Here is an 11,816-nt window from a genome sequence, read left to right as displayed (position 1 = left end):
TGGTCTTGCTGGGTATTAGTGTAGTTAATTACAGAAATGAGCTTCATTTAACCTCCTGTAGATGTTTTCAAAGTTAAGCAGATAGTAAACAGCTAGAAACAAGTCTATTCAGCTATACTGAGATAGACAGAGATATGTCAGAGATAGACAGAATATGGGATTTTAAAATGTTTGAATAAGAAAAGGCCTTTTGACAGTGAGATATGTCTCCTTCTGGCAGGACTTCCATATTACTTCAAAGAAGATGATGGCAATTGAAGAACCTCCATATGGAATTTGCCTCAAATGTGTCAAAACTAGCCACTGGGGGAAAAACTGTCCTTGCCTCAACTGCTGACAGCGTGCTGCCCAACCATGAACAAGCAGAACACAAAGGAAGTCAACTGCCAAACTTTTCTAAGACAAGGTAAGCCAGTCCTTCATAATTCTTGCTTCACAGAAAAATCTGTCAGATATTCTAGGCCTGTATGCCAAGGATGGATGCTCCAAGGTTGCAGAGGAATCTCTGTTCACACAGCCAGCACCCTCTGTCATTTTTATAATTTTGGAAGCTGCTTGATCTGAACTTCCTGTTTACTCAAGTAATATTTATTATTCTCAGGACTCTGATGGAGTTGAAGACTATATAGTTATGGCTTACAATTGAGATTAAAGGTCTAAAAAGATATTTTTAGGTTTATAAATGCAAGTTATGATGGATGCACAGAACTTTGGACTCACCAAGATAGGATAGATAGTAGAGTACTTTCTCCAAGCTTGCCAAATACAAACGGACTGGACATAGTGAATCTAATTCTCACCTGATATCTCTCATAATTTTTCTTATTGTATATGGTTTATTTATGTTAGAAAAAGAGCCTTTTATTGAACTAAAAGGGGGAGATGTTGGGGTGATCATTTTGTGCACTGTGTAAAGGTTGCCTTTGTATCATTCAAGTATAAATTCCACGTCATTACTTGGGGTGACTGGTGCATCAATACAGCCTGGCAATACAAGAATAAGTTAATAAAATATAGTATAAAATCTCTACCTGCATGTCATGTAGGATTCACAACCTCAAAACTCATGGGCCAAGAATAAGCATAGATTGCTGTGCAGAGCATCTGTGAATAGACAAATGAGGTCACAGATCCACGTGATGTTGCAGGACACACCCTAAACCTGAGCAGGCTCCCAGGCCGAGGACTCGTCTTGACTCCTGCGTATCTAAGGAACTTAATTCTTCTCTGCTCAAGATTCTTTGCAGTTTTGATTCTGTTTCGTCTAGCTACACAAGTATGTCTGCTCCCCATTTTTTTCCAACTAGAATATGAATGCCTTTGAGTGGGAATCATGTCCAATTGCTGTCAGTCTTGATGCCAGCCATATAATAATTGTATTTGTGCCTGAGCATGTGCAAGCTCATGAGTATACATGTATATGAGCATATGTATGTGGGTACAACTGAATGTGTGTGTGTGTGTGTGTGTGTGTGTGTGTGTGTGTGTGTGTGTGTGACTGTGCATGTACACACACATATGGAGGCCAAAAGCCCATGTCCAATATTTTTTCTCAACCACTCTCCACCTTTTTCTTTTTTCTTTTTCAGATAGACTCTCTTGTTGATCCCAGAGTTCATTGATTCAACTGAACTGGCTTTCCAGCAAGCTTCAGGGATTCATCCATCTCTGCCTCTCTAGCACTGAGATTACAGATTGGTGCCTCCATGCCCACCTTTTAAAAACATTTATTGATTGTTATTTTATGTGCATTGGTGTCTTGCCTGAATATATGTCTGTGTGAGGTATCAGATCTTGTAGTTACAGACAGTTGTGAACTGCCATGTGGGTGCTGGGGAATTGAACCCAGGTCCTCTGGAAGAGCAGTCGGTACTCTTAACTGCTGCTCCATCTCTCCAGCTGCCTTGCCCAGGATTTTATGTTGAATCTGAGAATGAACTCTGGTCCTCATGTTCGCATGGTAAACATTTTACCAACTGGGCCTCCATTTCAGCACAGATCATAATTTTTTTTAAACAACGTTGACTGAATTCAGCTATTGCAATTAGCCACATTTTGAAATGAAGCTTGGAATAGTGAGTATAGTTGGCCAACTTCGACAAATAAATTTTCATTTGTGTCTTTACAAAGGAATAAAAGGACCAGTTACTTTGGTTTTTGGGTTTTTTTTCATTCAGTAATCAAATTTTAATTATACTTCTTTCTGAATGGGGATACTCCTTTGGTGTGGTTACAGGCATATCTTCTGAAATGGAGATTTTTTAAATTGAAATATAATGCTAAAAGTAGATGGCAGATATAAACACTCAAAATCACTTTTCCCTATGGTAAAAACAATTTATATGCAACATCAAGATTCTAAAGTTGTCATGGAAACACAAGAAACACTCTACATCTAGTTTGAGATAATTTGTGTAACATGCTATGTGAGAGCCAGGAATATCTTAAGTAGCAGAAAATCTGAATACTGTGCTTAAACAGAGCAAGTGTGTTTTTCTTAGTAAGGCTGGAAGCATGTGGCCGCTGCTGTGAGTCCAGCGGTCCCAGAATGCCAAGCTCCAAGTTTGTGTGATTCTCTTCACATCTCTATCCCATTTAAAGCCAGGAAGAAGTAAAAGCATGTTCATAACCTCATCAATAGCCGTATGCTACAAAACAATGTCACATGGTCACGTGTAAACATGAGCATGTCTAGGAGGGAAAGAGCTCCCATGGGAGACAGTAAAGCATGTTGTTTATGGACTTGTGAATGGTTGTGTCCAGTCCTCAGGGCTAACCTCACAAGACAACGTGACCCAATGGGAAGCTAAGCAGCCCACCGAGCTCAAGTTTAAGTCTAAGTTAGAACAATTCTTCTGTTGTTTATTCAGGTCTTGATGCAGAGTTGTCCTGATCCTAAAAATGGCACTCTTCTTATTCTTGAAATCCTCCTGCCTTGGTCCCCTGAGTGTCAAGATGACAATCATTGCCATCGTCTAAATTTCAAGTAAAAAATAAATAAATGAAAAAGAGGAGGAGAAGGAGGGGGGAGGGGAGGCAATACCATTTACAAGAGGTCCTTAAATCATAATATTTATCCCCCACTTAAAGCAGTGGAAAAATTCACCATTAAAAATTGAATGTTTTTTAAGGACCATCTCTATTAGAATTTATAGACAGCTGACCAGTACTAGTAATATGGAGAAAGACAAAAATGTACCACGTGGGTCCCTGAGCCCCTACCCCCTCTTGGGATAAGAGCATTCACTACTCATTTCCTGTAGTCATCCATCCTGCTTCTCTTGGAGTGAAGTTAGGACATTGAGCAAGGTAGTCCAACCACATGGCTTCCTAAGTAAGAAATTATTAAGATGACTCAACACTCACTCACTGTTTCCAAACATGTCCTCTGCTGACAAGTCTCAACTCACTGGTGAATTCATAAGCTAGTAGAGAACATAGCTAAGGAAAAAAAAGCCCCAAAATGGAATGACACATACCCATACCAAAGTAAAGTAATTTATTTGTTCGATATTATATCTGGACACGCAGAGAGGCAGTGGTATTCACCATCATAGACATAAGAGGATGCATCAAAATAGTCAAAAGCAAAAGTCTTTGTTCTTGTGGAGGAAGCTAACATTACTTAAGTAAACAAGCAATAAGAACATGTAAAAAGGGGGAGAGAGAGATAGAAAGAAATGAAGGCAGTTAAAATCATGGCCAACATTAGGATAGAGATCAAGGAGAGAAAATGTCGCTGTGAAAGCAAAACCAGCTTCAGTCTTGCCAACATTGTTAGATCTTCAAGCTTTGAAACTGCATCAAGGCTTATTTGAACAGAATCACAGCCCCTGGTTCTTATCAAACTGACTGTCAGCCAGAGCTCAAGTGTCATCAGACAGACGTATCCGAAGCCACAGAAGTGTACCCGATGTATGTGGTGGCGGACACAGGGCTCTTCAGCATCTGCCTCTCCACAGCCCAGCTCCTGTCTGACATCGCCCACACAAGCATTCATGAAAACCCCAGCAACGTATACCTGAACTTCCTGTCTCAGCTTCTCTATGCTAACAGGAGCAACCTAAGAAGGGAAGGGTCCATTTTGGCTCACAGTGTCAGGTTGCCGTCTCTCACAGTGGGGAGCTCACAGCAGCAGGAACTTGAGGGGAGCCAGTGATAATTCATCCATCATTAAGAGGCAAAAGCAATGGCGAATTCATGTTAGTGGTCAGCTTGTCTCATCCATATTACACAGCCCAGGATTGAGAGTGGACTTACCTACAATGAATATGGGTCTTTCCGTGTCAAAACAACCCCCTGCGGGCATGCCCAGAGGCTCATTGCCCATGTGAATCTAGATTCTGTTGATGGTTTACACCAAACATAACAATAACATAAATCAAATCTACATATAGTAAGTACTTATGATAATAAGCAATATGTGATTTATAAAATACTAGTTTCTCTATCCCATGTAGAGTTCTTATATTCAAAGTAGGAGTCATCACTGCCTTAACACAGCTTCATTCACAATGGCTTTGATTAAATATCAATGCAAAAAGGTTCTAGACAAAAGGAGTTGTTCCATCGACGGAGATGACCATGAAATGCAAATGAAAACTTACTAATTCCTACATACACAGGTTTGTTTCCGTGTTTTAGTTTACAAACTTGACCCAAAGTTTCAATTAAAAAAAATCACCTCCCTCTGGGAACACCAGTTTCATTACCAGCAAAGGGGGAAAGGGGGGCTTTAGAATGTTTCTTGTGTTTCCGGTTTGATGTCTGTTCCTCATTAGCTGGCTGCCACAAGTGAAGAATGTAGAATAGTCTAGTCTTTATACGTCACTGTGTTGCTCTATTTCAGGATCAGAAAGATGCCAGGCAGGCACTTACCAAGGCACACCCATATTAGACGTTTCATTGGCTGCCCATCAGATCTGGGTAAGCTACTGATTGGGAAAGAATATTGAATTTCATCCTTTACATTCTCAGTTGAGAAGATCTCAGACCTAAAACTTTTGGACAGGCAATCAGAAGAGAAGAAATAAGATTAAAGCCATGCCCATCTGCTAGCAGACCCAATTTCACGTAGCCTGGCTACCTTAAATGTTCATCCATCCATCCATCCACTCATCCATCCATCCATCCATCCATTCATCCATTCATTCAATGGGGGGGGGGGAGATGAGGTCTTGTGTAACATGGACATTGAATTCAGCTTTATAGCAGAGGCTGCCTTTGAACTTCTGATTCTCCTGCCTCTGCCTCCTGAATGCTGGGTTCAGAGGTGTGCACCACCACATTGAGTTTTATGTAGTGCTAAGGATGAACTCCTGGCTTCGAGCATGCTAGGCAGACTTTCAGACCAGAGCCCTACATTGCCAGCAGTGAGCTCTGATCTTCACCCACCCTACATCTGACAAAGGTGTAATATCCAAAATATATAAAGAGCTGAAGAAATTTAACACCACCAAACAAAATAACCCAATTAAGAAATGGGGCTCAGAACTAAACAGAGAATTCTCAACAGAAGAATATTGAATGGCTGAGAAACACTTAAAGAAACGCTCAACCTCCTTAGTCATCAGAGAAATGCAAATCAAAATGACTCTGAGATTCCATCTTACACCCATCAGAATGGCTAAGATCAAAAACTCAAGTGACAGCACATGCTGGCAAGGATGTAGAGAAAGGGGAATACTCCTTCATTGCTGGTGGGAGTGCAGACTTGTAAAACCACCTTGGAAATCAATCTGGTGCTTTCTCAGAAAACTGGGATTAGGGCTACCTCAAGGCTATTGCAACTATTCCACTCTTTGGAATATTCCCAAAAGATGCTCCACCACACGACAAGGACATATGCTCAACCATGTTCATAGCAGCCTTATTCGTAATAGCCAGAACCTGGAAACAACCTAAATGTCCTTCAGTCAAGGAATGGATAAAGAAATTGTGGTACATTTACACTATGGAAAACAGCTATTAAAAACGAGGAAATCCTGAAATTTGCAGGCAAGTGGCTGGAACTAGAAATGATCATCATGAATGAGTTAACCCAGACCCAGAAAGATACACATGGTATATACTCACTTATAATCGGACACTAGCCCAACAGAGAAGTCCCCTGAAAGTCTTCACTTAGCCGGAGATGGAGATAGATACTAAAACTTCCTATTGGGACTCTACATGAGAGAGGTAAGGGAGAGTGGGGAAATAGAAGGATCCAGAGGGTCTTAAAAACCTACAAGAAGACCATTAAGGCTGGCAGATCTGGACCCAGGCGGGCCAGCTCAAACTACTGTACCAACCAAGGACAATGCATGCAGTAAACCTAGAACCCCTACTCAGGTCTAGCCAATGGACACAATATTCTCCACAGTTATGTGGAGATCAGGGACTGACTAGGACATGAAGTCTGGTGCCCCCTTTTTGACCACTTCCCCTTGGTGAGGAGACCTGGTGACACTCAGAAGAAGAGTAAGGAGGCTAGCAGGAAGAGACCTGATAGGCTGTGATCTTATAGACAGGGACGAGGTTCCCTTCTGCCACAGACCTAGGGGAAGGGAATAGGATGGAGGAGGGAGGGAAGGAGAATGGGAAGATACAAGTGAGGGGATAACAATTGAGATGTAATCTGAATAAATTACTTAAACAAAAAAAATTTTTTAAACACATAAAAAATCCACACATTTCCAGTCTGACTTACTTATAAATTTTCTAAAGAACTGTGGTTCAAACCCTGCACAGAACTTTCTAGACTTTACACTTTTCTCTGACTCTAAGATGGTCCCATGAAAAGGAGCAGGCCATCCCATGCCATCTTCAGCTGCTGCCTTCCTGCACACTGAATGGTGAAGGGCAGGGAGAGTCACCCAGGGATGGGACAGTTCTATGGACCACGTTTCCATGGTTTCATTCTTTCTGTGGTTGGGCAGGGGGCGCCCTCCTTTCAAAAGCAAAAATCTCAATTGCCTTTCGTGCAAGGAGTTTGGTTCTAAATATTGTCATAGTTTGAACGCTAAAATGTTTTTCATCGTCTCATGTGTTTGAACACTTGGTCCCTAATTGGTGATGCGGTTTTGGAAGACAGGAGAAGTTTTTGCACCACAGGAAACAAGTAAACTGTGCTGTGGGTCTTGAGGTTTGGAAGTCTAGCCCCACCTCCTGACTGAGCGCCTCTTTTTGCCTGAGGAAGCAATATGACTGGTTATCTCCCATTCCTGTTAACATGGTCCCCCACCATGGTGGACTGCAACCCTTCTTAAGCTGTGACCCAAAAGAAACTCTCCCCGCCTTTAAGTTGCATCTTATCAGGTATTTTGTTATGGCTTTGAGGAAATAAGTAATGCATGCATTGATCATCTTTTATTATTTGTTTTACATGAGACTGTAATAAAAGTATATATATGCATACATTATATATGTAAGAAGTTATATATAGTTAAATATTTTTCAGCGTTATATAATTATAATTGTATAATACATACATTTATACATAATACATGTGGTACATAGTACATAATAATACAATATATTTTACATATATATATAATCTTCAAAAGTAAATACATTGTAAAGCTACCTGGCAAACTGTCCTCATACTGCAGGAGGACTGGGCATGCAGCTCAGTGGTAGAGTACTTTCCTGGCATGGACAAAGCTTTGGTTTCTTTCCCCAGCATCAGGAAAGAATACAATTGATTGCATTTTTTATTGCAGGCAAGTCAGCCAGAGAGATACCCTGTATTGCAAATATTTGTGACAGTCGGCTAATAAAGATGATGTGCAATTGAGGGATGCACCAGTTGTTTGGCTTTCTGGGGAATGAAATTATACACACACAGGAAGCCTAAGAACTTCCAGGGATGCTCACCCACAATTCATTCATCTGCAAAAAACTGGAGGCTTTTTACTCTGTGTGGCAGCAGTCCACTCAGAATAGAGTCCGAGAACAAAGCACAAATGGGCTGGGTTGATTATATTTCCTTCCTTTCATCTGAGTGTATGGTCGTGTGTAAATACAAGGCTTGTTCTTAGTTTTTCAACTTCAATGAAGAAAAAAAATAATTTCTTCATCTCTAACCATAGCAAATTGAATATAGCTTATTTTATGGCTTCCCACAAGGCACTGAAAAGAAAGGGTACATAGCTGAGAACTCAATGCAATGCAATCAGAGCCATGACCTTGTGTGAACCCCCTTTCCACCTTCTCCTTTTCTTATTTTCAATTCACAGCTCTCAAAATACTAAGTACCCAGTGAGATGTCTTAAGCGTCTCACCTCGTCTCTGAATTCTTCTGAGGACGTAATTTGAAGACTTGAGCTTAATAACAAGTTTCTTTGTGTCCCATCTTCTGCCCTCTTCTCCTTTTATGTCATAGTGACCCAGAATAATATTTTTCTGCAGAGAACCACTGTAATATTATTGATAAACAACCAGTCTACTGATAAATCAAAATTGGCTTCTAATAAGCACTGGAGTGTCATCCCAGTCTCTTAAGATGCCAAAATGCTGTCATTTCAGCTTTGGCTCTGAGAAAATTCAATTATAGCCATACTAATAGAAGTAAATGTTTCTTTTTAAAAACCAGTCTTGCTGTGCTTGGATATTATCAAATCTTCTTCACTCTAAATTTTTTCTTTTTCATATATCCCATTTTCCTTAGTAACTGCTTTTATGTTGTTCTCTATAAAAACCCACTATTCACCCTGTAGCACATTCAGAAGGAGGGACCGAGTTCACCCTTCTCTGAATGAATTTTTTTCTTGTGAACAATCGCATCCAATTCTTTTCTGCACATAGCAAGCGCCTCCTGGAATGAAGAGCTCTTCGCTGTATCTAGTCTTTATCCCCCCCCCGCCCCCCCGCCCGGATGCTTCAGCGCCCTCTCTCTAGCTCTCTCCAGCTCCTTTTTTGATGATACCCCTCCTTAGAAACCCATTCATTTCTGTTCTTTCTCCCAGTCTTCCCTTCCTTTACCCCCCTCCCTCGCCCTCTCAACACCTGATCTCCACCCTTGTTACCCTCCCCACCCCCTTCTCCCACACAGCTCCCCCCCCTCCACTTCAGATGTCTATTTCATTTCCTCTTCTGAGTGAGATTCAACCATCCTCCCTTGGGACCTCCTTGACATTTTTTGGGCCTATGAATTGTAGTATGGTTATCTTATACATTATGGCTAATGTCCACTTATGAGCACATATCATGTGGGTCTTTCTGGGTCTGAGATACTTCACTCAGGATGATCTTTCCTAGTTCCATCCATTTGCCGGCGAGTAGCATGCTGTCTTTGTTTGTAATAGCTGAGTAGTATTCCATTGTGTAAATGTACAATTTTTCCCACCCATTTTTTCCAGTTGAGGGACATCTAGGTTGTTTCCAGTTTCCGGATATTCTGAGTAAAGCAGCTGTGAACATAGTTCAACAAGTGTCCCCATGGTATGGTGGAACATCTTCTGGGTATATGCCCAGGAGCGGTATGGCTGAGTCTTGAGGTAGATCTATTCTCAGTTTTCTAAGAAACTTCCAGATTTATTTTTAAAGTGGTTATACAAGTTTTCAGGGGGAACATCTCTGGGACAGGAGAGGCCCCCCCTGGGAACCTATGGGGTGATGCTGGCTGAGTTTCCTAGTGACAGGGAACATGGAGCCTGAAGTTGCCACCTCCTGTAGCCAGGAGGGACTTTCAGTGGAGGGAGGGCGACACCAACCCACCCATAAAGCCTTCATCCCAAAGTTTGCCCTGCCTACAGAAAATGTTGGGATGAAGATGGAGCAGAGACTGAGGGAATGGCCAACCAATGACTGGTCCAACTTGAGACCCATTCCACAGGAGAGAGCCTGAGCTTCTTTTTTTATAAGTAAAACATGATCTTAGATACATACTCCCTTTTTAAAAAATTACTTTACAGCTAGATCCCAGCCCCCCTGTCCTCCCAGTCCTGCCCTCTTGCCTCCTCTTCCCATTTCCCTTTTCTCAAAGAAGTAGGATGATGCTAAGGGGTACCAATCCAGCCCGGCCCCTCAAGTCGCAGCAAGACTAAGCACATCCTTTCCCACTGAGGCCAGACAAGGTAGCTCAGCTAGGGGAAGGGATCCAAAGGCAGACAGCAGAGTCAGAGCTAACCCTTACACCCAATCTTAGGGAGCTCACATGATGACCATGCTGTGCATCTGTTACATATATGTAGGGGTCTAGGTCTGGCCCACATAAGCTCTTTGGTTGGTGGTTCAGTCTCTGTGAACCCCCATGGGCCCAGGTTAGCTTACTCTGTAGGTCTTGTTGTGGTGTCCTCGACCTCTCTGGCTCCCTCTATCCTATCTTTTTCCCACTCTTCCACAGAACTCTCTGAACTTAGCCTGTTATTTGACTGTGGGTCTCTGCGTTTGTTTCCATCGGCTGCTGGGTGAAGCCTCTCAAAACACAGTTATGCTAGGCTCTTGTCTGCAAGCGTGGCAGAGTACCCTGAATAGTGTCAAGGGTTGGCTCATTCATGTTTTTAATAGCTTAAGTTGTATCCTAAATGGACTCAAAGGTTAATCAATGCATAGTTATCAAGCAAGTATGCCCGTCTAAATCCCACTGGGGAACACCACACTCCCATTGCTGCAGCCTGCTAGATGTCTTTGCCTAGATGCCATTTAGCCTCTCAACCTCAGAAGTTCCAAAATGGAGCAGATATTTGCTTTCCAAAGTAAGATCTCTCCCAGTCTGACTCTGTCACCTGAACCCCCCGGTACCAGCCCCAACCTTCATCTTTTACTCTCCTCCCCACATCCTTCACACAATCCCCTGTGCAACTTGCTGACTGTGGAGGAGCCTTCCCCACCTCTCCATTTTACAACAGCAAGAAGCCAGTGCCGATTGCTCCTCAGCTTAGAGCTCCACTGTTGGTCCTGATAGCCTAAACCATTTGCTCACCTCCTCCCTCTTCCTCCACAGTCCGTTATGTAGATTATTCCCAACAGCCTGTATTACTCTAATCCATATGAACTGTTCACACGAGCCTCCAGAATCAAGTCCACACGTGACAACTCAGGACATCCCCCAGCTTATTCTTATTTGTTTCCTTTCCAGGGAGATTGTTCCGTGATTGTCCTAGGGGTGTGGCTTACAGATCAGAAAGTCTTTAGACCCTGCTTCCCCACAGCAGCAGAAAGGGGGGGGGGAGAAATAGGATTGTATGGGGGAGTGGGGTGAGCTCCCCCTCAACAAAACTTCTGAAACTGGCATGATTCAGAGGTGTCCTGATTTGTGAGGGAGAGAAGATTCTGAAAGGTCCCACTTTGATCCATCATCAGATGCATCCTACTTTGAGGAGGGCGGTTTCCTTTAGCAGAGATGGCCATCAAGGTGGCCAGCAACTGATGCCATCTTCCCATGACACTCCCGGAAGATGAATAAACAAACAAGGCCCAGATCAAGTCTGAGAAGTCTTTCATGATGCCAGCTGACTAGTCTCACCTCCACAGTTTCTCTGGGGACAGTTGTTCTTTGAGTTATGTGGCAGCAGACTGTGCCACAGTTTGAGTGTGGCTACCAAAAGTCCATGTATTGAGGATCTCATTTGGTCAGTGTGTCAGTGCTGCCTGGTGGGAACTGGTGGGGGTTTCTTTGGTCGTGGAGTTTAAGACCTCAGGCATGGACTTATGTCTTCTTTGCGCAGTCAGTTCTCACTCTTACAGTAATGCACTAGTTGCCAACAGTGTGGATTGGTATAAAGCATGTCCCACCCTCATCTTTTGCCTTTGTCACACATGCCTCTTGCCCTTCCACGTTCTGCTATGTGTTGAGGCAGCATGAGGCTCTCAGTGGATGTGCTCATCTCGTC

General features: G+C 42.6%; 1 long non-coding RNA gene across 1 annotated transcript; it reads left to right on the top strand.

Annotated features, from left to right (window-relative positions):
• The first annotated feature begins 312 nt into the window (after positions 1 to 312).
• LOC311595948 lies at positions 313 to 1,757 on the top strand. The gene is made up of 3 exons (XR_014778630.1): positions 313 to 406; positions 1,149 to 1,276; positions 1,590 to 1,757. It is a non-coding gene; the product is annotated as an uncharacterized lncRNA (long non-coding RNA).
• The last annotated feature ends 10,059 nt before the right edge of the window (positions 1,758 to 11,816 follow it).

This window comes from Acomys minous (assembly GCF_964271855.1).
Source record: "Acomys minous genome assembly, chromosome: 4".
NCBI lineage: Eukaryota > Metazoa > Chordata > Mammalia > Rodentia > Muridae > Acomys > Acomys minous.
This window is presented reverse-complemented; position numbering and strand designations above follow the sequence as displayed.